This window comes from Haemaphysalis longicornis, unplaced genomic scaffold (assembly GCF_048455015.1).
Source record: "Haemaphysalis longicornis isolate Haplotype H1 unplaced genomic scaffold, Haemaphysalis longicornis Haplotype H1 scaffold_8, whole genome shotgun sequence".
Lineage (NCBI taxonomy): Eukaryota > Metazoa > Arthropoda > Arachnida > Ixodida > Ixodidae > Haemaphysalis > Haemaphysalis longicornis.
This window is the reverse complement of record NW_027526445.1, coordinates 52,895,109-52,920,819: the sequence shown is the minus strand read 5'-3', so window position 1 is coordinate 52,920,819 and position 25,711 is coordinate 52,895,109.

Below are 25,711 nucleotides of genomic sequence, written 5' to 3'. Positions count from 1 at the left end.
ACTCCAATGGGCCCAGGCTTAAGGCACCAAGCTTGGGGCATTATAAGTGACAGAGTGCGACCACTTCCCGAAGCGACATGGCTCTTGATACTTTGCTCCTGGCGCGAGCTGGCCATGCGTACGACCCACGTGATGCCAGCCAGCGTGCATCGTGCATTTGGCTCCAAAAACACCGTCAAATGCGCCGGTACAAGTTTAATGGCGTAACCCCCCCCCTCCCCTATTCGAATAGCCGCTGGCGCTGTCCAGTAGGAAGTGTGCAGTCCAGCTTGGCATCCTGGTTTCTTTCCGGACTCCGCAAAGAAGGGCTTTCGAAAGAGAAGTTGCATTACACCTGAATTCTGTACCCGATATTCTCCAGGCCATTAACCACGTAACATTCAATTTGCAGAAGAATGCACAATGGCTTGAGTTCAAGCGTTTACCTCGAAAAACATCAGCCGAGCGTCACTGACTTAACGTCGGGAACACTTACCAATTTAGGTATAATTTTTTTACAAGGAACCTACATCAGGCTCAATGCTACTGCCCATTAACCAGAGACCTCGCTTTTGCCCCAAGATAAAATTTTCTTCCCGCGACAGTTTTTCTAAGCACCCTGTCGACACAAGCAGTTTCCTGCTGTAATTAGTTTAATGGTGCCGTAGGACATAATCTCGTGTGTAGGACACACTGGGGACGTTTTGCCCCGCGCAGAGGGTGGCCCCATAGAGTTTCTGAATATTACTCATGGTGGATACTGTCGCTGCAAGTACAGGCCGCCATGGGAATTGTGGGTACAACGAGATACCAATGAGCAGCTTGTGGCTAGTGAAAAGTGCTATATATTATACTTTTCGGCTCTGAAGTGTGTGTTAGATCTGTTTTAGATGCAAAGCATCTTATGGTCGGGGCTATGTCGATCCCTTGTCGTTGTTGCGCCGTCCACACCCCCACTGCGCATGCTCGGCTTGCTGAACGCCCGGTGGTGTCTTCCCTTTTAATGGCTCCTGGAGCGACAGTGTTGCCGGTGTCTTCCTGGGCCGGCACGGGACGAGCACGCTTCACGCGCCTTCTACGTTTCATCGTCGTCGGTGGCGGCGTCCGTCGGCGAGTCTCGGCGGGCCGTGATTACAAGTAGCCCACAACCATCCAGGGCACGTGCATTGACCTCATCTTAAGCAACTTTAGGGTTCATCCCCTACAACAGCCCGTGAATTTACATTTCACAGACCATAAGAACCCGCCGCGGTGGCTCACTGGCTAAGGCGTTGCGCTGCTGAGCACGAGGTCGCGAGTTCGATTTCCGGCCGCGGCGGCCGCTTTTCTGATGGAGGCTAAAAGCAAAAACGCCCGTGTGTACGAGATTTCGGCGCACGTTAAAGATCCCCAGGTGGTCAAAATTAATCCGGAGCCCTCCACTACGGCGCGTCTCATCGCCTGCGTTGCGTCGGCGCGTTAAAACCCTACAATCAATCAATCACTGAAGACCATAAGGCGGCCACCATCAAAGCGGAACGCCAACCATAGTTCGACGTCACCTACGTTGAACATGATGATAATAATGCCTAAATAAAGTCAAACTCATATCACGTACAACGTCTCTCTCTCTCTTTTCTTAATGCCTCTCAACTCTAACACCTCCTCTCCGATAAAATTACTCCGTTTTCCCGTCGGATGCTTGTGGTCGGGGCTGTTCGTACCCTTGTTGTTGCGCCGTCCACACATCTATTGCGCCTGCGCGTCTCTCCTCCATTCTCCTCCTCACAGCCGTACAAACTAGGTGTGCACAAACACTGCCCGCTACTCCACTGCGCATGCGCGTCTCTCCTTAATTCTTCTCCTGACCCTACCCACGCGTCTCCTTACTCTAACACCACGCACCAACTCTACTGACACTACTTACTTCAAATGTACCTACGCACCAAACAACCCCCACTGCTACTTCGCATCCTCCTCAGGGTTCCCCCCACGGGAAGATGGTGAAATTTTTTCTGCATGCTTTTCGGTTTTCGGCATTTTACTTTCAGTCATTCAATGACAACCGTAGATATGTCTAAATAACAGTCTGTCCTCCATTCTCCTCCTCCTTCTCCTTCTCCTCCTCCTCGTCCTCCTCCTCGTCCTCCTCCTCCTCATCATCATCATCCTCATCATCATCAGCCTATCTACGCCCACTGCAGGGCAAAGGCCTCTCCCATTATTCTCCAATTACCTCGGTCTTGTGCCAACTGTGACCAATTTATCCCCGCAAACTTCTTGATCTCATCTGCCCATCTAACTTTCTGCCGCCCCCTGCAACGCTTGCCTTCTGTAGGGATCCACTCTGTTACCCTTAATGACCTGCGGTTATCTTGTCTTCGCATTACAGGCCCTGCCCACGTCCATTTCTTTTTCCTAATCTCTACTAATATGTACTTAACACGTCTTTGTTCCCTGACTCACTCCGCTCTCTTCTTGTCCCTTAATGTTATACCTATCATTTTCCGCTCCATTGCACGCTGAGTCGTTCTCAATTTAAGTTGAACCCTCTTAGTTAGCCTCCAGGTTTCTGCCCGCGGTTGTACTCTGTTCGTCCAGTGCGGAAAGCATGCTTTGCAATTCATCCCCCGAGTTACTTAGCAAGGCAACGTCATCAGCAAATCTGAGGTTACTGAGGTATCCTCCATTAACCCTTACTCTCACCTGTTCCCACTCCAACGTTCTGAATACTTCTTGTAAACATGCTGTGAATAACATTGGAGAGATTGTGTCTCCTTGTCTGACACCCTTTCTTATAGGTATTTTACAGCTCTCCTTATGGAGGATGATGGTAGCTGTAGACCCATTGTAGATATTCTTGAGTAGTCTCACATAATGCTCATCTACCCCCTGGTTCCGTAATGCCTGAAAGACTGCTAGGGTTTAGACCGAGTCAAATGCTTTCTCATAATCTATGAAGGCTATATAGAGGGGTTCAGTATACTCAGCGCACTTCTCTATCACCTGATTGATCGTGTTAATATGGTCCATTGTAGAATAACCTTTGCGGAACCCTGCTTGTTCTTTAGGTTGATTGAAATCTAAGGTTGCAGAAATTCTGTTACCGATTACCTTGGTAAGTACTTTGTAGACGACTGACAGTAAGCTGATCGGCCTGTAATTTTTCAAGTGCTTCATGTCGCCTTTCTTATGGATTAGGATGATATTGGCGTTACTCCAAGATTCCGGTACACTTGCGGTCATTAGGCATTGCGTATACAGATTTGCCAGCTTTTCAAGTACAATTTCTCCGCCATGCTTTAGGAGGTCTGCTGTTATCTGATCTTCACCAGGTGCTTAGTCCCCTTTCATTTCTTTCAGAACCTTCCTTACTTCTTCGGTCGTTACTGGTGGGATGTCTATCTCCTCTGAACTACTGTCTCGTTCGGCATTATCCTGGATGTCCCGGCTAATCTACAGGTCCCTATAGAACTCCTCGGCCACTGTGACTATTTTATCCCTATTTGTGATGACATTGCCTTGCTTATCTTTAAGTGCATACATCTGATTTTTCCCCGCGCCAAGAGGCCTCTTCACTGCTTTCAGGCTACCTCCATTCTTTCCAGCGTATCGATCCTCTCCATATTATACTTCCGTATGTCAGCTGTCTTACGCTTATTAGCTTCGAAAGCTCCGCTAGTTCTATTCTGTCAGCTGCGGTAGAGATGGTCATGGTTTGCCGTTTCCTAATTAGATCTTTTGTCTCCTGTGAAAGTTTACCAGTATCCTGTCTAGCCATAGTGCCCCCGACTTCTACTGCACACTCCGTGATAATGAGTGTAAGGTTGCCGCTGGCTTCCTGTGTCGTATGCTCGGCTTCATCGTTAAGAGCTGAATCTCGGTTCTGCAGCGCGATCCCGAATTCTTCTGCGTTACGTCTTACTGTTAGCTCATTTATCGGCTTCTTTCTTACTGGCTTGTTGCGGTCCCTCCTCAGATCTAGCCTAATTTGAGATCTTACCATACGGTGGTCACTGGACCTTACCCTTCGAGCACTTCCACATCCTGCACGACGTCAGGGGTATCGCATAATATGAAGTCTATTTCATTTTTATGCGCCCCATTCGGGCTCCTCCAGGTCCACTTTTGACTCTCCCGTTTACACAAGAAAGTATTCATTATGCGTAGGTTATTCCGTTCTGCAAACTCAACTAGTAGGTCCCCCCTCCTATTTCTACAGCCCAGACCATAGTTCCCAACTGCCTTGTCTCCAGCCTGATTCTTGCCTACTTTAGCATTGAAGTCCCCCTCCTCACAGCCGTATAAACCAGGTGTGCACACGCGCTGCGCGCTACTCCACTGCGCATGCGCGTCTCTCCTTCATTCTCCTCGTCACCCTAATCACGCTTCTCCTTAGTCTAGCACCACACACCAACTCTACTCACACTACTTACTTCAATTGTACTTGCACACCAACCAACGCCCACTGCTGCTTCGCATCCTCCTCGGGGTTCCCCCCCATGGGAAGATGGTGAAATGTTTTCTGCATGCTTTTCGGTTTTCGGCATTTCACTTTCTGTCATTCAATGTGAATCGCAGATATTTTTGAATAGGAGCGTGATTTGCAGTTAAAGCATAAGCTCGTGTAAGCGGGGAATTTCTAACAATGATAGAGTGACCACATGCAGCGACGGTGACAAGCGACGCGGAAAGCGTAACTGAATAGGTGCGCAAACAATAGTGTGGGCGACAACGAAATTCGAAAAAGTTACCTGGTAGCCAATGTCCCCCGGCGTAGTCACTCGTCGCTACAGTTTACTATAACGCCGACGGCGCTCGCTTGTAGGCTCCTTCCGGCCGACAAAGTATACGTTTGCCATACCCATCGAGTTACGATCGCTCATCTCCGTCGCTACGTGTGGTTACTTCTTGATGCATGCACAGCCTTAGACAGGCACAATGTGGCAACATAGATGGAGACTCTACAGGGGGTTACTTTTTTAGCATTTATAGTATTATTGGATTTTCATACTCTTCATTCATGCGGCCATTGCTCCCACCTCAACGTTTATATACGACAAAACAAAACATATTGTGCATAACCACCGTTTCTGATAGGTGATTTGAGAAACAAGCCTGCCAAAGAATAATGTGGACGATAATCCAAAACACTAAGAAAGAAAAAACGAAATTGAAAAAACTCTTTCTGTATTGTAGTTGTAAATTACAAAAAAATAATAATGACTACACTACATATTCCAAAGTAGGTAATAGTTAAAGCAAACATTTGCAATAGCTTGTTGTTTTATTGTTTTCGCTGCCTCAAAATTTATTTCGAAAATTCTTTTTTGATGCGATAAATTTAATAAGCAATATTTGTTAACGGTGCATTTTGTAGCGGCAATTTCTTAGACAACAACTCAATTTGGGTAGTCAGAAGGCTGTTGGCGGAAACGCCACGCCAAACAACCGGACGAACAGTACGCTATGGCTGCACCTAATGACACAGCGCTTGACGGAAGAATGTTGAGTCTTCGGTGTCATGGCCCCATCAACCATGCCTGCTCCTCTACTCTATGCCCGTGGCCTCCTTTTATGCTAATCTACTGCACGCAAGTTTCTGCCGCGCAGAAGGGTGATAAGTGCACCTATGAGCTGAGGCAATTGCACGCCTACAAGTAGGGCGCAGAAGACACGAAAGGAAGAAAGGTTGACAAAGCGTTAGATTCCATTCTACTTAGGCTAGTGAGAAACTCAATGGAAATGCTCGAGCTACTGTTTTTGTTTTCTGATTGAAAGCACAGTCTGCGGCGATTCTAACACGGCCGCAAAGCGGCTGCGGCGAATATCAAAAGCATGTCAGGGGGAAGCTAGTGACCAGAGGTACGCCATAACGCAGGAAGGCTAGCCACGCACAACGCGCGTAGGGCGCTCAAGTTTTGTGAGACAGAAAAAGAACAAATTTTATTTTCCGCAGGTCGTAAGTTCCGGTCCTAACTTGAGTGTTTAATTCTCCTGGCCCACGTAGTACTCCAGAATGTCCGTGTTTCCGCAGTACGTAAGTTCCGGTCTTAAATCGAGTGTTTAATTCTAAGGGTCCACGTAAACTGCATAATGTCCGTGCAGATCGTGTGCACGTGTTCATGAAGAGCTTCTGGAGCAGCCTAGACTGGGGCGGCAGACGGCGCCCCAATGCAGCTTTCGATAGTCCTAACGCACTTGAGATCCCGCGAACTTCTGCGTATGAATGTAGATTGACAACGATGCTTCAAGACACACTAATTCCTACTTACAAATATTTCTGCTATGCGCCTGTATGTTGATAAGACGAAGACAAACGAGCGATTGGAGGAAGGCACTGAAATTGATGAAAGGTGGTGGGAGAAGGCGAATTCTAGCTTACCAAGTCTGAAATTTCTCGAAGTCCCCACTTCACTCATGATATTTTTTAACTCGAAAGTGCTTTATGCCGTGGTACACAAACCGCATCGTTGCAATATACCTCAAGGAAATTACATCACCAGAAAAAGTTCCACTGGCACGAAGGCGCTATGATATGATCAGTCTGGCCACAACGGGAAGTGTGAAACACTCTGCCAAATGAGCCATGAAGTCATGCCTGGAGAGCTGTACGAACGCGACTTGCGTCCTTCCCTCTAGTTGTCAATTCAGGGGGTGCTGCCGTCTAGGAGAGGTGAAGCAAAGTAGTGCATCATAAAACTAATGAGCGCCGATAGATGGCGCCCCGATAGGGCTACGTATAGCAGCGGAAGCTGCTGATCTATAGTGCCAAGAATATTCTATATTTATATTCTAGGCACTATATTCTATATTCTAGTATATTAAAGGCACTATAGGTGTGCTTATCCGGGGCGTGTAATGCTGGCTCTCAAAAGTGTCAAAACATCGGTGCCGCCATGATGCCACACTGTTGCTTACAGATGAATAGTTGAAGATACCTTCAACATTTTTTCGCAGATCAGGCCCAAAATCAGGGCCCTATCCCAAATGTAGGCGTACATTTATCACGTATTGTATAATTTTATAAGTTTTTTCAATGCAATCATGTTTAATGAACAAAAATGAATGAAATATATAGTGAAAACAAATGGGGTCTCGGGCGCGAAATTCAGTTCCGGTATTTTGTAAGGAGCGTCAGTCATGTGCAAGGAAATTGCAAAGCTTCACCCTTGCAGACCATGTGTCGTATACTGTGTCATTTCACGCTTGCGGAAACAATCTTATCGTCTCCTTTGGGCCCTCGCTGCAGCCCTCACATTGCCGAAGGTAGGAATAAAGCCGGCACCGCCTCTCTCCAAAGATAGGATTCCCTACATGCCTGGGAGTGTGTGCTGCTGATTTGAACTCGCAGTCAGCCGGTCACGTCATGTTACGTGAGACATTGCTGGACAGATCGGCTCGCTTTGAGTGGATGTGATTCATAAATTAAAAACAAACAAGCGTGTGACAGATTTTACGATGTCCAGCGTAAAAGTAGGTTTTGGTTTACATATGATGTTGTACTCTCCTGAAACTGTTTATTTTGAGTAAGAAATGAATTGAGCGCCAAACAATATTTTATCTGCACAATAATATGGTTGATTGGTGGCAGGAATCGCCGATGGCAGAACTGATGGCAGAAAGGGGGAATGGCAGACGGAAAATGAAGCTATGGTTTTTTTGTGCAACGTACATGCCCAATGAAATGTAACTTTAAGCCAGGGTTGGCAGCTGGCTAAGTCGCCAGGAACTGAGAATCCAAATGCACTGCATATGGGCATAGAAAATGTGAGAAATTGGGGTAGCGCGGAAGGAAGGGGTCCCATTTGTTTAATGCTATCCCCCCTGAATAACTTCTCCGGGTTGAATAAGATGGAGGGTTTAGTTTAGGTTTTAGTGGGTTTGAATATCAGTGTTCATGCTTTTTTGTGCGGACACTTTTCCGTGTACTTGCGATTTTTATTGTGCTCTTGAAACCCAACCTACTCATACTTTAAAGAAAATATCTTCTAAACCTGTAGAAGAATGTTAACAGGGAATATGGCTGTGATGCAGGTTGTTTTTTCAGACGGGAGGTGTTAATCTGACCAGGCGGAGAAGGACGAGACTGTTGGCTGCGGACAAGGACAACGTGTATTTACGCAACAAAAACTGACAAAAAAGATAAATCAACATTAACCTAATCAAGACAAGACAGTGAATGTCCTACGCAACCAAGTTCACGCCCCAAAATAGTTCGCGCTCACGTGTGGAAGTCGTTGACATCTGTGAGCTGGGTAGGTGCACTTGGCTCGGTGCGCTGGTCGGTATGCTTGAGCGGTGTGCTGACGCGAGGCCCTAGTCGGTAGCGCTGCTGCTGGTCGATGAAAAGAGCTGCTTGCTTGAAGGATTCCAGAGCCTTTCTGACGCTGCTACTCGGTGGCTCGAAGAGACCTGGTGTAGCTCGGCGCGGAGATCTCCTGGGCATTCACACCCAGCAGAGTCTCCAGGAGAAAGGCGTGGCTCGGAGCGGAGGTTCCCCGAACGTTAGCGTCCGGCTGGTCGCTCCCCGAACCTCGTTCTTCCTGCTTCTCCGTGCCACCACCGTCTTCTTCCTCCTCCTGCTTCTCCCTCGCCCCCTTCTTCCGCCTCCGCACACCTCGTCTTCTTCGCTTCCACCTGCCGACCCCTGTCCGGTGAGCAGCGCCTCCTCACAATTGCCCCCATCGAAAGAAGTGTTTTGGGGGAAAAACACTTTTCCCCCAAACTATAACATGAGGCTACAATAGTGATACAGGCGCAGTGCTTCTTCCCACGGTCATCTCAAAGAAATGCAATATTATCTAGCCTTGTCATGAATGATGAGCTGCAAAACATATTTTTTTGAGACCCATTATACACTGCTGTTGTCATGGGCCAAACTTTATGCTTAAGTTATGCAATGCTGACAAACCTCTACAATGCTCTGCAAGATAGATGGATGATAAGTTCTTCTTCGAAATTCGCCCTATGCTAAATAATACTCCAAAATGCGAGCACTGAGGCGTAGTATATAAAGTGTCTATTTGAGCTGCATAAAGGCCGCTACGTCTAAGAAGAATGCTTCGAATGAACTCGAGATTAAAAAAAGCGTTGGCTTATTATAAGCTTGAGTTTGATATGGGGTCAATATTGATGTGACGTCGAGGGTGAGTAGTGGTTCAGTTATACTCAACTGACATCGATGTGTACTCAATTTGTACTCAACTCCGTTGTACTCAACTGACAGATGGGAGCTTGCTAGGTCAGGTCCTGAAATAGAGGCAACGTAGATGTGAGCTTGAGGTAAGCTTGCTAGGCTACGTGAGAAAACTACTTTGTCTAAGATGTGGTCAAAAATAATCAGCTAGGTCATTTGCCATCTCGGGTAGTGGCATATCTATATACACACTGTTTTATTTTTCAGCCACCAATGACTAACACCACTCGGAAGCAGTTCAGGATATTTGTTCAAGCACAGTATAGTTGTCAACATCCTTGCTATTTCTGTGAGTGATAAAACAGGGTTTTTTACTGTGGGATACTAATTTACAACTGTGGTTTTCAATTAAACCTTCTTTCACAAGCTTTTGCGTTGTTGTTTGTTTTATTAGTAAACACTTTGCTTCTCTAATGACGTAACATTAGGCATTTAACCTCACTTTGGTTTCTTTAGTTTGGAATTCAGAACTGCATACGTTACTCAGCAATCATGGTCCAGGAATATTACCTCAGGTTTTGATATAAGGAGTTTCGAAAAACTTCTGGTTTCCATCACATCTTATAGCTGACAAACAGGAGTACACAGTTCCTTTCAACATCCTTTGTCAATTCCTTTCCTCCTTTTTTTCATTTGGAAGTATTTTAAATTACTCGTGGTTAGTAATTTTTGACGGTGCAAATTTCGTCAAAGAAGTGAGTGACGTTTTTTTCTGCCATGGAGTTGCTTTATTATGTTTACGTTTGCCTCCGCATAAAGTAGTCAACGAGGTGGCTGCAGTACGTGCCTTCCTTCAGAGGTGAGCCTATTTGTATGTGCGTCATTTACTTTTGGCCAGAGGAGAACACCTGCTTATTAAGCTATTTCGATCTCACTGCCATGGCATTTGAGAAAGATGTACAATAATTTGCACTCACCTAAGGCAACTGCCCTTTTACCAAAGGGGTTCTGTGAGCATAATGTCTTTTGGTTAATTTTGATTGGCAACGCAACTGGGGATTTTTTCTCATGCATTCATGTACCACTTTCACACCGTGTTCTGATAATGTGTTCCCTTTAAATAACGTTTAAAACGCAAAAACTAGTCGGTGTTTTTCTGACTTCTTAATATTCTGTGTTTGTTGCAGCAGAATTCTGAACGAAAAGTATTCCCATGGATTTTTATGTAAATAGTGGATGCACGGAATCTGCGACGCGATACATATGGCAGTAGCAGTTTTTTCCGCAGGAATTTTTCAGATGTGAATATTTTGAGTACAGCGGAGGGAGTTGGGCAGGAAGTTTAGTGATTTGAAATTTTCATCTCAAAAACTGAACTCTGCTATGATACCGCTCGTTGTGCGGCTTCCACCTAGGTGAAAAGTGGGAGCTACTGATCAGAATAAGAAAGTGATAAGTGCGAACGTTGGCTCCAACATTGGCATGCAGCTTACAATCTCAGACTTCCAAACCACCTGTTAAGGCTACTTTTCACACAAAAAGAAGATGGGAGAGGCAGCCCACAACTGCTGGCATTGCACCTGCATATTGGCAGTTTTTGGTTCTTCGGGAGCGCATTTGAAGCGGGCGGCCTACCGAAGGCACTGGGCAGTGCAGTGGAGCAGCATATGGTGGTGAAATGAATAAGCGGAGTACCCAAAGCAGTGGTGAAATAAATTGGCACCAAACGCTTGAGGCTCTAGTTAAACGTAATAAATCAAGGCATTGTTTCTCAAATAGTATGCTCTGCAATTGATATTTTTCATTGCAAGGGGAAAATTTGAGTCAGGTGGGACAAAGACGGTGGACATACTTTTTTACGGCAGCCGAAATGTACTGCAATGATTGGCTTTAACATAAGGGTTTTCTGGTTTTTCGGTATTGGTATTAGTGGCCCGAACTGTACGAACTAAATTGTTCAAGGAAAGAATGAACTCTATGAAAATGTGTCCTTTTTCCGTATTTTAAAGTTCGCATGTGATTGCAAGTGCTTGTTTCCCTGTAGTATATTTTGTGTGGTACTCAATGCCGCCTCTGAATCCTAGAGTGCGAATCCTGTACCAAGTTTTGTGGCCACGTACTAACACAGCAATCCCACAGGGCACCATGTTGATCCCTGCAGACACCGAACAATGACACCACACGAAGCTCGGGCACCCAGCATAATTTGTGGCAGATATGAAATACACTGCCACGGTGGCTATGCCATCCCGCTCAGGACTTGAGCGCGCTTCTTTACCGTAGCACTATGTCAAGCATATTTGTTGCCACTATTATGTTTATTAGGAGGGATTATAGCATTCTACAGTAATTCTGCCACACTGTGCTGGTAAACGATGACAGATTTACTTGGTTCAACTCATTTACTGCAAGGCAGGTCAAGGCAACTTTGCATGGTGCCCAGCATGATAAATGCAGGTAGAGCATGTCTTGTGCATTTTCCCAGTTGCGCGAACAACTTGCTTGTTATGGTTTGAAAGCTTGTGATTCTTTTTAGGTCCCAAAAAGAGGCTGCTTTGTTGGCGGATATGACGTCAGACTGCACGATAATTCCACGCAGGATACTGTATGTGATTACACACGTAGAAAAAAGTCTAATCCAGAATTACTAACTGGTCCATGTTGTGCTTCATTCAGAATTTGATTCTCCATAAATGATAATAGTAGCAACCAGGGTTCTGTTTCTTTGTGTATAGCGAAAGCGCTCACGTCAGTAAATTGAACGGGTACAAAGACTGGCGGTCTGTACAATGAATCCCTATTTTGAATTTATGACTTGTGTTATAACATCATTACAATATTACAAGGCGGGTTGTGTTATCTTGTCTTCAAATCTGGTTTTTCACTCCTACAGGGCAACCACGAGATAAATAAAATTCCCTCTTTCTAGCCTCTCGATAGGGCCATATGCCTTACTTTGGGCCTATGGTGACCCTTCTATCATATAAATTTAAGGGTGTTGGTGTTCATTCTACCATAAAAGCAGTAAAAAACAGCATCGTTAAGAAAACACTCAATGAGAAATGCTTTCGATGAACAATAATTTGGGGGTTGTGCTAGGACGACATTCAATGAACATCAGGGAGCAATAGAAGTCGGTAATTCATTAGGGTATTTTTCGTTATTTTTGTTTTTACATCTGAAGCGCTGACATGGGACGTTTGTAAGTAATCGTAGTGCATTGAGTCGCATCCACCCTATCAGAAGCAAAACTATTTGTGGAAAAGTGTCAGTTGCAGCTCGTAAATTTCAAAATTTTATTTAGGGAAATGCTATCGCTGTTTCCGTATTTTTTCGGTGGGTGAGACAATATTCTTTCATTTTTTGCTTTCCAAGAAGAAATAGATTTATGCTGTTGGATACCTCACAAAACATTAGGCAAACTCAACGCCTGAAGAGTCTGTATCACATTTAGCTATATGTAAAAGATGCCGCAAAAAAGTGCATGAAATATCTGATGATGGAGAGAAAGGAACCACTGCGATTCACCCCGTAATAATTGCACATATAAAACTCATGCTGGTGCTATTATACAGCCTGCTGGTATTTTACAGCTACGTATAATCCACTCGCTCACTTTTTTGTTCAAAATGCCGTGAACACATCTTTGTACATAGAAAAAAAAGTAATCTGGGGGGAACGCTCAGTCTTGAGAGCACCCTTGAGAGCCCATTGGCGCACGGATAAGCATCTAGGGCGAAAGGCGCCATGTTTAGTGTGAAAAATTATTGAAATGTTTAGAAAATACCTCCAAATAATGCTGTGCCACACGCCTTTGGGAGCGCTCGTCCACTGGCGCCGAAGGCAAACAGCATGACCCAACCACCCCAGAGTCATGCAGGACTGCGTAGCGCTGCATTCGCCGGGAAGTTGGCTGTCTGGACCTTCTACCTATGTTTAAATGAGAACACGCTTTGAAGTGCTAGTACAGGTGTCATTGACTCCTGAAATGATGCTCTCCGTATTGTGCCCTGTGCTTAGTATTCCTGCCAATACGAACAGATGAGCCCAAGGTTTTGTGTTCGATTCCCGGCCGCGGTGGCCGACTGTCTGATACAGGCAAAAAGCAAAAACGTCTGCGTGTTCAACATTTTGGCGCACGTTAACGATCTCCAGTTCGTGAAACTTAATCCGGATCCCTCCACTACAGTGCGCCTCGTCGCGTGACTAGCATTGGTGCGTTAAACCCCATAATCAGTCATTCAGTAAGTTGAAAAGTTTTTTTTTTTAAGTGGGCATAAATCTCGTTTTATGATCTAGTCAAGTTTTTGCTGCTGGTATGTATGTAGCTTTTTTGAAGCAAAAAAAAAACAGTTTACATGTACACCGATATATTTATGGAAAAATACGGTGTTTTTGTCATCTTATTTATTTAAATTTAGCTGCACCGAATGCTAAAAACTAAGTCGACGATTTTGAGGGTGGGAATGAAAACCTGTCTGTCGAAAGAAACTTATCGTGAGCCTTATCTTCCAAGGAACTCGTGGGCATGATGACAGAAGATGGACCCGCCAGCCATTGAGAGAACAAACGAACATGCGGCCTGAAGTCCGGAGCACTTTCCCAAACATGGAGACGTCGCAGATGAAGTGGCTGGGTTCTGCTACACATTTTTGAAACGATGAACTTTTGAAAGCCTCAAATATTGAACGTTTTTTTACTTTGCATTAATATCATTCATTGCTTTGCTTTTAAAAGCATGTTTTGTATTTGCAGTTTTGTGCCACGTTGTTCACGTAGGTGAAATAAATGTTCCATCCTGACATTACAAATCCTTTTTAACACTCATGGTGAGGCCACATTTGCGGCTCAGCGCTGTGAGTAAACATTTTTTGGCAACATTTGGGAGTTTTTGTTTCTTGTTAGTGTGCGTGTACAGCAGGATTTAGTTTTTACTTAACATGTTACTAGAAACCTTTTTTTTTCTTATGGGCCAACATGAGCTACAAGTAGAGATATCAATACAAGATCGGCAACATCACTAAATTTCAGCAGATATTCCTGCGGAGCACGAAAGTATTGCTCTGAGCAGATTACTCGACGTTGATTTTCCGTGAATCGTTAAAGTGATGAATGTACTTCGTGCTACAATAGAGCTTTTAACAGGCACTAACACGCACTAACAATAGAACACGCCCTCGCAGCATATGTGCAGCCAGAGAAAATGTTGGAATGCAATGCATTTCTATTTAATCTGAATTGTTTTGCGCTCACGAAGGTCAAGGCTGTTTTTTGCTAAAATGCGCTGACAAAATCGTCTTGAGCTTGCAGTGTTTTTTGAAGGTTCGTGAATACGGAAAAATTCAGTGAAAAAAAAATGCGTTGCATTCCAGGATATTCTCGGACTACGCACTGTGTTCATCGTTACGAAACATCTATTGTAGCAAAAAGTACATTTGCTATTTTAGTGGTTAATTATAATTACGCATGTTTAATTCAATACTACAACATGTGCCGCAAAGAGACATTGCAACATAATTCCTGTAGGTAGTCAGAACAGGAATTGTACCATAATTACGTTGTACGGTACATTTTCTGTAGTCTAGTTGTACAGAACATGTTCCGGCGGAACTACCGGAGAGTTTCTTCCGTAAACCACCTCTGGGAAACATTTCCTGTAGTTAAGCTTTACAGAACATTTTCTGTTCGCTATGAATATGGAACAGGTTCCGTAGCATACCTACATAAGACTTTTGCTGATGCCCATTTCTACGGAACATTTCAAAGATAAAATTGGGTTGTGGAGCAGCAAGAAGCTTGCTCTGTTGCAAAATGCTGTTTAGCATATGGAACAAACAGGAACATCATTTCTGCAGTCCAACCCACATGTAATAACATTGGATATAATAATGAACAGTCCCGGCACCATCAACTTTGCTACATGTTGTATGGTAAAATAAAGCGCTTATTATTACAATGGTTATATTCCTTATTACTGGTTATAACAATTCAGCCTGATGGTTTGAGCATAGATAAAATATAATATTTGGAGATCTGTGAAAAATCATGGGTACATTGTGTGGGTGACCAGGCCATCGTCATTTTGCACATCATTAATCAGTTATTATGCTGAATTTCAGCCTACCAAGTCAAGGAGTGCTTTCACATTTATAGTGAAGAGCAATGAAACACCAGACATCAAGGGGTGAATTTATAAAGCAATAGCTGCTATTTTGAAGTTATGTGGTATCAATGTGCACGTCTTCCTTGGTTAGGGATACCTGTGGATGAGCAGGAAACTGAGTGCGCATTGTTTTGCCTGTCAAGACGCACGGTGATTTCTACAATCTGACGCTTCTCTGCAGGGCTTCCAAACCAAAGACACGCATTTGTGCATGTAGAATCTCTTTGAATTAGTCGCAGCCGCATCGTCATCGACCGCCATAGGCCTGGAGTGGCCAGCTATTATATTGAAGGGACAGAAGTCAATCTCCCTGTGCTCTGGCATCATCGTCAGGTGTAGGGGCGCACGAGCGCACACATTGCTTCTTCGTCTTCTGTTCCCTTTGGCGTTCCATTAAATACAGACCTTGATCGTCGCTCCTCTCCTACCTTGACGCTCGAGTCTCGTCCTTGGCGGTCGACGGATCCCACAACTTGGTGCCGAAACGACCCGGGACTCGTGTCTGCCAGGCCGACACCGACAAGTAGGACCGACAGTTTTTCTTCGACGGCTTCTGCTTTAGAGACCGGTGGACCTACCTCCAAGGACGAAGGATGACTTCGATCGAGAGGAAGCTGCGGCGACGAACGGCCCTTCGAGAGAAGCTTTCAGCCGCCTTGATCGAGATGGAAGACGGCCCCCGAAGTAGTACTCTGGCCACGGTGATGGACGCAGCGGTATCCTTGGAGAGGATCGAGGCCATGTATCGACCCATCCTGAAGCTGGACGAGGACATTTTGGGGGACATCACGGGCGAAATGGTCACCGAAGAGACTTCAAACACGATATCGTTTAGTGACAAGGTGGTGAAGATAATGGCGGAGCTTCGCTACAGATCCCGAGACCAGCAGGCTGGTGAGTCTCTGGTTTTGCCTCCTGGGACGAGATCATCCCATAGCGAGCCCGCAACCCCTAGACCAAAGCTACCAACAATAGAACTCACGAAGTTTGACGGAGACCGACATAATTGGACCAGATTCTGGATTCAGTTTGACCACGCCGTACGCAACATTTCGGAACTGCGAGCAACGAAATAATTCCATTATTTGACCAACCTAGTCACCGGTTCGGCCGCTTCAGCACTAACTGGGCTTCCCATGACAGAGCAGTGCTACAACGACGCAATGGAAATACTCCTGAAGCAGTTCGGCGATCAGTCCCGGATTGCGCAAGACCACCTGCAGGCGCTGACTGATGTTTCACCTGTTTCGTCCTCAACTGACGTAACTCAACTACGGAAGCTGTACGACGACGTGCAGATACACTGCAGAAGCTTGAAAGCCTTAGGAACGAACCCGGAGACATATTGCTGCATGCTACGTCAGATACTTCTAAGGACGCTCCCTCAAGACATGGTCCTGAGGTACCATCAGCATTATAAGAATGCACCTGCTGCCTCAACATCCGAGACGCAGCATGAACAACAACCGATCGACCACAAGAAAAAGTTTCACGAACTGATGGACTGCTTTGGAAACGAATTTCAGTGCCTGGAAGCAGTTATTCAGCACACGTTGGAGCTAACGAAGTTTAAGGACGACAAGCCAAGGGAACACCTGCGAACAGGAATTTTCGAACAGGAGCATGCTGGAGCGTGTCTGCATGCCGCAGTTCCCGAGATACGAAAGTGCTTATTTTGTTCCGCCTCACGTGACGCAGCGTCTTGCGCAGCTGAAAACGTAACCATGGAACAGAAGAGGAGCCTTCTTACCAAATACGGACGTTGTTTCCGTTGTTTGACCAAAGGACACATTGCCTGAAAGTGCAGAAAGAGAATTGCCTGCCCGCGCTGTAAAAGACGACATGTCTCCTCGATGTGCGACGCAGTTTCGGAGATTCATGAAAAGGGACAAGTTATATCGGGCCCCCTACAGCTCCTCTCAGGACAAACAGGTTGCGCGATGCTCCTCCAGACGCTGAACATCCAGGCTTCTGGCGCCCGTAGTGCCGAAAGGTGCAGGATTCTGTTAGACGGAGGAAGCCAGCGGAGCTTCATCACTACCACAGCCTCTAGGAAGCTAGGATGGGAATGTCTTGGAAAAAAGCTCCTGACCGTAGAAGTCTTCGGAGGGAAAGAAATGAATGAAACTCTAAGAAGGCCTCGAGTTCACCTGATTGACCCTACAGGTGAAAAGACACTCAGTGTGGAAGCACTGGAGGTGAAGTCCATTTGCAACCAGAAGATTCCTACTTCTAACAAGACGATCCTAAAAGCCATGAAGTCCCACTCTATTGATCCGGCAGCCGTACTGTGGAGCTCAGAATGTGACAAGGGCATCTCGATTCTGGTAGGGTCCGACTTCTACTGGGATATAGTCACGGGGAACGTTCTGACAGTTGGACGCAGAATCAAAGCCATCGAAACACCATTGGGCTGGACGGTTCAAGGACCTGTCCGAACTAGGAGAAAGGTAGTCCACTGCAAGAACGTCGTTGTTTTGCAGGCGAGCTCGTCTGACGTTACTTCCGTTGTCGAACGATTTTTGGAATTGAAGGCCACTGTTCAAAAATATTCAGTGCACGTTTCAACAACGGTTCAGGTCTCCGAAGACGCACGATACGAATACGCTCTTCCTCGGAAGCAGGACATCGACCTATCGGACAACTTCGATGCAGAAGAGCGAAGATGTGACCAGTTAAGATATATGATAAGGGGCAGTGTTGCTCAAGAAGCGAGAACCTGACTGACACCCTCAAAAACGGAATAGGAGACCAGTCGCTGCTACAGTCCCCGTCGTGGTATGAAGAACCTACGTGGATGTCTTCGCATCGGGAGCTCCAGAAACCAAAGAGTCCTCTCGGGCTGCCACAGAAAATAGCGGAGGAGGCTAGTGCACAGTACTTCACCCTTCCGTTATTGACTTCGAATTCGGTGAACGTTACCCGATTGAACCAGGCTACTCACTCAACGTCTCTGCCCTTTAGAAGCATGCTGGCTGTACGTCCTTGGCAGCCAGGAAGATGTAGAATCTCTTTGAATGGGTCGCAGCCACATCGTCATCGACCGCCATAGGCCTGGTGTGGCCAGCTACTGTATTGAAGGGACAGAGGTCAATCTCCCTGTGCTCTGGCATCATCGTCATGTCTAGGGGCGCACGAGCGCACGCATTGCTTCTTCGTCTTCTGTTCAATTCGACATTTCATTAAATGCAGACCTTTATCGTCGCTGCTCTCCTACCTTGACGCTCGAGTCTCGTCATTGGGGGTCGACGGATCCCACAGTGCAAAAATAACGGATCACTTCAAAATGATGACCATCGCTTTAGAGAACCTGATGCCAGTTCAATCACAGTAAGAGGCGGATAGCCGCTCAACATAAATGCACTAATTGAAAAAAATTCCAATTACGAGCTCAAAGACCAGAATGTCATGATCTCTTGGGCGACTGCAGCATACCCTCAATTGGTGTAAAATGGGCACCTGTTGCCCATTGTTACTTCTCCCACATCCCCTTACTTCATGGTTTCAAGAAAAGTTTACAAGATTTCGTCTGTGTGTAATATTTGCACCTGAATATATATAGCTGCCTCAAGTGAAGGTAGTCCAAGCAAAAGTAAGAGTCACCATATTGTAATGAGAAACTGACACCTGCTTTTGATCAGCTGTGCAGTCCCTCCAGTTGTTTCTGATGCAGACCACACTTTTTCAGCATGCAAGGTTGAGAGTAATGAATGCCCTGGGGACATAATGCTGCCTCGACTGAAGCATCTAAAGTCAAAGATATTTTGTAAATGCTTAGTAGCTTTTTCAGAACTGATTAATTGAGAATACCTAATTAGCTCTATTTTTTATAAAACCAGCCACAAAGTTGGCTTTCGTGCCTCCGCTGAAGAAAACGTCCACTGGGGCAGCCTGCACGTGAAGAAAATCCTGAAGAGGAGCAGCCTAAAGAATTTATGTCTTACACAAGAACACGAATATGCATACAAGAAAATGAAGACCTGAGAAGGGTAAAAAAATATAAGCTCATGCATGCAAGGGAATGATGAGAGTCTTTTAATCGAAGAAAATAATCAGGTCAGTTGTGGAAAAGATCTGGCAAGTTGGTTGGAGGTGGAAAATTAAAGCTTTCTAAAGGTACAGCAGACACACCCACAAATTCCTTAAAGATACGTCGGACGTAACTAAAAAATGTTTGAGGTCATCTCTGGCATACACGCAAGCTTTCTCTTTGAGATATGCCGGTGCACTATGTTGAACTCTGATCGGTTTATATTTTGAAGAGTTTTTTTTTGTGTCCACGGATAGCATTTTGTAATAGCTATACTTAATGCCCATTTCGCAATTCAAATGGTGAGAGCAGCCGGTCTTTATTTTTTCCGCTTTTGCTCACTGAAGCCAAGGCTCACCTAGCCATCGCTAGAGTTAAGCCCGATAATCCATGCTAATAGTAATTGATGACAGTGACTCAGCCTAGCCAGTGAGTGGAACAGTTTTGCGGTCTGGGTAAAATTAAGGCTGACTGCTCTTGTTGTGAATTATGAAACGGCTTGGAGTTCCACACAGATTAAGCTAGAGGTAGTCCAATCATCAGTAATAGTTGTGATTAATAATTAAGAGCGACTCTTACTAGTCAGTGACAAAATGCATTTTGCCGTTGGAGCGCATATCAAAAAAAGACTGCTCTTGCTGCATGTTGTGAAGCGAGCGTGGGGCAGCAGGTTGGAGTTCCGTATGGACCGAGCTAGGGTTAGTCCAATCATCTTTACAGTTGAACCTCATAAAAAACAAGACTGATATAGCGAATGATTGGCTATGACTAACTAAATACGAACTTTGGTTGGTAGCGCTTCATTTCACTGCATTTAAAATATTTTTAACGCAAAAGACGAACTGTGAGAGCCGCACCATATCGGCTGTAACGAAGGAGAAACCTCCGAGGCCCAAACTTGCAGAAACAGAAAAGGCCCTCTCGTGTGTGATCACTGCGGAAACTTTCATCCTGTTCAGTGGTATGAAAAGCCACCGTACGAAGATCGCATCCTTCAAATAAATAAGAATGCAGTCCTGTTTGGTTAAACGAGTTTTGTCTTGTTGTAATTTCATGCTCTTATAATACAGTCCATTTAGTTTGAAATGCGCCAGTAGACAGGTAAGGAGGACGTAAGGAGGACCTCGTTTATAGTAGCTTCGAAGCCTAGACTAATGTATTCTTGAATCTAGGATTTTTGCGCGAGCCGGATTGCCGATTTCTAAGAGCTGAGTTTTACTTCTACTGTTACCAGCGCCTAACGAGTACAACAAACTAATCTACTGCCCCGAAACTATTGTGTTACGGGAAGGTTCGACAGTAATTATTAATAGTGAATAAAAATTAACAGTGATTCTGGCTTGTCAGTAAGCTGAAGTGGTTTGGCCGGGTAACAAGTTCCCACCAGCACCCTAGTCAGAAATATTTTTCGGAGGGGGTTATGGGTGACCGACAGAGAAGATATGCTTAAAGGATCACTAAGCCTTGCTATGGCTATGTCTACGTCCCTGTCTCCCACCAGCCATGTGCATTTCCCCTAGACCGAACTTTACTGACACCTGCAGTTCCATCTGGACAGAACTATAGCAGACGACTTAGTGGCGTTAGAACCATTATGACCGGATTGGTGTCTCGTATTATTACCGGATTATGACCGGATTGGCACGCACGTATTTGCATATCAGCCCGAATGTATAGTTTTTGGAGGAGAGGGCAACGGCACTCGTCTAGGGTCCCATACTACAGGGATACCAAAATGTGTTCTTTTATATCAATGATCTGGTGTTATAACACTCGCCTCTAAAGAGAAATATAAAGGGTGTTGCAGCATACAGCTTACTGCTGCAAGACCCAGCAACATACACGAATAGCGCTGCAGTATACACGAACAAAAAAAGTTTTCAGCGAAACCACTACTCCCGTTATCGCTCAAAATTTGCACGATATTCACATTTCTGATTAGCGAAAAGACAGACTAGGCAACAGGGCCGCCTGGTAATTTCTTGGCGCCGAAAGGCACCTTTGAAGTGTACAATGGATGACGGCCACACATCAGTACACTTGAACGCTCGAGAGTGGCCATTTTATTTTTAATTTTACAGTCTCACTTTCACATAACTTGCGAAGAATTACAACGCCTGGTCATGGGTGGCGTGGGCCGCTCGTTTGCCGATCACGTCAAGCTCTCACACGTGTATACGATGTCCTCACAAGTGGCTATGCAATATAGTCACAAAGGTTCCGGTAACAAGTGATATTCACACGCTATGGGCCACCCAACCACACATAATTCGTTTTCTCCATGTAGCAGTCGAAACATGAGGCCTCCAATGCAGGCGATGGCTAAACATGCATTCGTCCTCTCACTTTAAGTTGCGTGTGAACTAGAAAGAAAAACTTTTGGCACGCGGCGTGAGCACTAGAAAAAATTGTTCCCACGGCATGTACGAATTAAAAATAAAAATTGTCCACGTGACGTGCGAATAGGGACACACAGCAGGGACACCCGTGGAGAACCGTTTGCAAGTGGAATGCCGGTGGCTGTCAACGCGCTTAGTTATTTCCGGCTTTATGTTATTATGCTGCAGTGCGGCTTCCAAACCGTAAATAACCACAACAACTTTTTCAGTACGGTAACTCTTGAAAGTAAGTGCGACCTTTTCGAGGAATGCCACGTGTATGATTTACGCCCATACTCAGTAATCCATAGTCGACGAACACGCTCAATGCGCAAGGCTGGAAGCCGAGCTGGAAGGCAAGGTTGGTTCCTTCGTGCAATTTTATACAGAATTGTTGCTTTCATGCCGTGTGACTCATCGATGAATACATTGCAGCTAAATGCACCTGTAAAGCTGCGTGGGCAGCCGATCCTTAGGACACTGCGGCGCTGGCCTTTGGCAATTGATGAGAAACGACGCCATACACCAGCGAAATACATAGTTTGGGTACGTTCTAAGATTTACCCGAAAACAAAAATGCTGAGGGAAAACCATACGTAAGTTTATGCTTTTTTAGAACGGTGTTTAATGTGAGAGAAATACGTTTGCAACACCTATGGAGACCCGCTTCCAAAAAAATACCGCATGACACTAGAACGTTATCGTTTGTCATGAAAAAGCATTGCTTTACGCATGTAATAAAACTTGCAATGGTTGCTGGTTAGTTGGTTAATGGGTTGTCAAATCGCTTTTTCTGCGTGCCTAAAGGACAAGAGACATCAGGGAGCCAAAAACCTGCCCTCAGTATCACAAAATGCTACGGTCGCCTTCCTCCACAAGCTGCTGCCTATGCATAAAAAATCACGCACTCCGTATAACGACCACGATGCCTTAACTCAATGCTTTCTCGCGAACCTTTGCTTGGTTGCCGTTTGAGTTGGGACTATGACTCGCAGACATTTCGGACTTTGACAATTTGTGCTCCGAATTTGACCGGCATGAAGTTTGGTCTTTTTATGGCGGCGGCTTTGATTTTGACCCTTCTCCATACTTCGCACCAATGAATGGATGGTTTATGTGTTTATTTTTCCTATCGATACACCCCTCTCTATAGAATCCGAACTGCTTCGAGCGTGTCGGAAATGGGGTGCTGGAGGATTCAGGCTGATGCTCCCGTTATGTGACGCAACTAGTCACCCGTTTCTGGATTCTTTACAAGGCAACATACTCCGTTTGCGTTGAGGTACTCGGCAAGTAATGCTTGCCCAATAAACACACACAGGCTGGCGTTAATACTCCCCGCATTTGTTAACGCCGTGGCCGTCTATAGGTGCTTGCCTTGGTTCCATGCATGTGGTAAAATAGGGAGGGCTGGGGGAGGTTTTGTTGCTTGGGACGTTGGGTGGTTGAATTACTTTGGCTCTTGATAAAATGACCGCTACAAAGGCGGCAGTTCTGTTTCAGCTCTGAGTCTCGCCTGCTGTCACTCATAGAAACAGAAGGCTTAACGTTCACGGTTACAGCCAGAAAGGGTAAACTGCTGCGGCGTTTTCACAGCCACACGGTAATCGAACTCGTAGGTGAGTGCCTTTCTCTTCAAAGCACACCAACCGTAAAGGCTTTTGTGGAAGCTGTAGTCATTGGAACCAGTGAAAATAATTTGTACTGGTTGGAATGGATACAGATACTAAGTTTTATTTGTACTCAAATGTGGTGGAGCCTGGCGAAAAGCTCATGCCTACGAGGCCATACCCAACCTTAGGAGCGTCGAACGAGTTTGCGTAGCCGTTAGTGAATCAAAGAACTCAACATATATCGGTAGACTTCGGTTCATTGCCAATATACGCTCACAACACCACCTAACAATAAAAGCACCGGAGCAAACACGTTAAGAACAACGGCGGGCTACGTAGTCCAGTGCGCCGGTCCATTCCAGTAACAAATGAAACCCTGAGTCGTGGCCGCGCCCGTCCAGCTTCCCGGTCCCTACAAAACACAATGAAAAGCTTCGTGTTCCGTATTTCCACCCGCGGCGATATGTTCCATGGTTCATAGGTCAGAAAAAAATCATCAATCAACACGCGTGCATAAGAAATTTGAACACACAGAAAAGCGTTGAAATTTACTGTCGTGCAGGCGATATCTCAGCGGATTGGAGAGTGATTGTGCAACAAGTGGTGGCAGTGACCCCTATTTAGAGGTTGTAATCTCACTCGTCGACATCGACAGGTGACCGTCGACAAATATAGACAACAGAAAAGTTCGGGCTCTCTCTCATCTCATAAGAATATAATGAGGCAACCACACTCTTTTCTGATTCAGCCACAGAATAACATGGAAGATTGATATGAATGAATGAATGAATGAATGAATGAATGAATGAATGAATGAATGAATTAACGTGCTCTCTCTCATTTCATGTAAATATAATGAGGCAACCACACTTTTTTTTATTCAGCCAGAGAATAACATGGAAGATTGATATGAATGAATGAATGAATGAATGAATGAATGAATGAATGAATGAATGAATGAATGAATTAACGAATGACTTTATCGATAAGAAAATTGAAGTGTAAGCCCACTGGCGGGCGTAATTTGTCACGCGTAAAGATGAACACCGGAACGCCTTCCGGTGGGGAGGAATGAGGTGAGGGGAAGACATACATCGGGGACATAAAGAACACAGGGGGTATTATAAATGCACACAATGGGAGAAAGTAAAGAAGAATGGATGGAGTTCCCCTCAACGTGAAAGTTCCCAGCAGCGTGCAGCAGTATTTCGCTTATGTTCCCGTTGTGGTATCTTTGTGAGTTGCTTATGTTTATCTGTCTTACGAAGCAGGGGATTGTCGCGCAGTGGAATTAACCCTTCGGCGGCGCTGTCTTTCGCCAAGAACCGCAGGCTGTCGCTCGACCAGTGCCAACTGTAAGGCATCCATGGCGGGAATGAACGGCTCTTTGTTCGCAGTGCCTGTTCCAAGATGCTGTGGCGCCCTCTCTTGATTGTTTTCGGTATCAGCCTGAGTGCGTGTGGCCCAATGACATTAAATGGACAACATCCCGGCCCCTAAAGGTGCTACCCTGTCCGTAGTCCTTAGTACTCAATATTTTCACTCTTCTTATCTTTCCGAGCGTCTTCATGTGAGTTCCTCTGCCGATTCAGAAACAATGGGCAGCCGTAGAGCCCCCAATAAGCTACGTGCCCTTGTTATAAAGCCGATAAAAAACGGAACAAGGGCTGGAGCAAACCGACAGCAATGAAACTAGTTTTCGGGCGAGTTTTTAGTGCGCAAGCACTCTGGCGGCCGCTACTTGGTTTTTTTGGCGGCGATGGCGACGGCGTCGTAACTGAGCGAGCGAGCGAATGTGGAAACAAAACTGCGGAGGACCGTGTGGATTAAGAGTGAGGGTAGGGTAGTATGTTGAGCTCGCATGAGATGCTCGTCAAGCGTTTCGCGCGGGTATTTATTTATTTATTTAAAGTACCTTACAGGCCCCTGACAGGGCATTGAGTAAGGGAGGTACATATGAAATGTGCGACATTAACAAGATTTTCAAAAAGGCACTACAAAGAACCATAGTCAAAGAAAACATTATACAAGAAATCAGCCGTAAATACATATCTAGAGAAACGAAAAATACAAAGATAATGTGTGCTATATCTTGCACGAACTAAGACTAAAATTCCGCACATTCAAGATTAAAAGCAAGCATGGGTAAACAGATACCTGATGCCAAAAAATGAAACACAAAATTCACATAAAACAGTGATAACAGATTGGTACTGTATTACGAAAAAAAGTGAGCATGAAGAAGGTTACGGAATGCGTCGCCCTTAGATTCGGCCGCAATGTTATCAGGAAGACCGTTCCGAAGCCTGATGGCCATGGGAAGTGCGGACAAGTTAAATGCATCTGTTTTACCGTACTGGCGCGAAAAACTATGTTGGTTATTTACTCTACGTGAAATGTTAGTCGGAACTTTAAGATGTATCTTTGAGT